Raw genomic sequence first — 1106 nt, forward strand, 5'->3', positions numbered from 1 at the left:
CTGTGAAGAATTTTGATGGACCTTGGTGGGGATTGCATTGAATCTATAAATTGCCTTTGGTAGAATTGCCAGTTTTACTATGTTGATCCTCCCAATCCAAGAGCAAGGGAGATCCTTCCTTTTTCTGGTATCCTCTTCAATTTCTTTTTCAATGCCTTAAAGTTCTTGTCAAATAGATCTTTCACTTCCTTGGTTAGAGTTACCCCAAGATATTTTATGATGTTTGTGGCTTTCGTGAAAGGTGATGCTTCTCTGATTTCCCTCTCTGCTTCCATATCCTTTGTGTATAGGAGGGCAACTGATTTTTTGGAGTTGATTTTGTATCCTGCCACATTACTAAAGGTGTTTATCAGCTGTAAGAGTTCTTTGGTGGAGTTTTTGGGGTCGCTTATGTACACTATCATATCATCTGCAAATAACGAAAGTTTAACTTTTTCCTTTCCAATTCGAATCCCCTTGATCCTCTTATGTTGTCTTAAAAATATGGAACGCTTCATGAATTTGCATGTCATCCTTGTGCAGGGGCCATGCTAATCTTCTCTGTATCGTTCCAATTTTAGTATATGTGCTGCCGAAGCGAGCACTGTAAATATCTTTCTTTTACCATAGGTGACGCTTGTGATAGGGTCATTTGACCCCCAAAGGGGTCATGACCCACAGGTTGAGAAACGCTGCTCTACAGCATGACAAATTTGGGCTACCTAGTTTTATGAATCCAGATTAAAAAATGTTGATCTGTGGATATAGTTGATCAAACTTGATAAGTTAATAAAAATGCATGCTTTGTAAATGAATTTCAGCGTTTATTAATTTTTTCCATTGTAGTTATCCTGGAACTCCCCTTGATGTCACATTGGTGGGCTGCTTTAGGTACATGAACGGCTCAAGTTTATATACTGTAGTGCACAAAAACAGTGTTAAATAGACTAAATGTTGGAAATAGACTTTACCTCAGGCATCAATTTTATTACATTATTCCAAGATAATAATGATGCTGTCTAAATAATAGGAAACATACAACTTTTTAAAGATAGAATTTACTGGTTGTCTCTTCTGGCACATATATATCCCAGGACAGCCCAAATATAATCCACACCAGACATGCT

At 37.3% G+C, this 1106-nt stretch overlaps 1 non-coding gene across 1 annotated transcript; it reads right to left on the reverse strand.

The window, feature by feature from the left end:
- Positions 1–477: 477 nt before the first annotated feature.
- Positions 478–584, reverse strand: LOC121450239. Its single transcript, XR_005974569.1, has one exon. It is a non-coding gene; the product is annotated as a U6 spliceosomal RNA (small nuclear RNA).
- Positions 585–1106: the final 522 nt, after the last annotated feature.

The sequence above is a fragment of the Microtus oregoni genome, unplaced genomic scaffold, assembly GCF_018167655.1.
Source record: "Microtus oregoni isolate MIOR12 unplaced genomic scaffold, Mior012 000006F_ref0000085, whole genome shotgun sequence".
NCBI lineage: Eukaryota > Metazoa > Chordata > Mammalia > Rodentia > Cricetidae > Microtus > Microtus oregoni.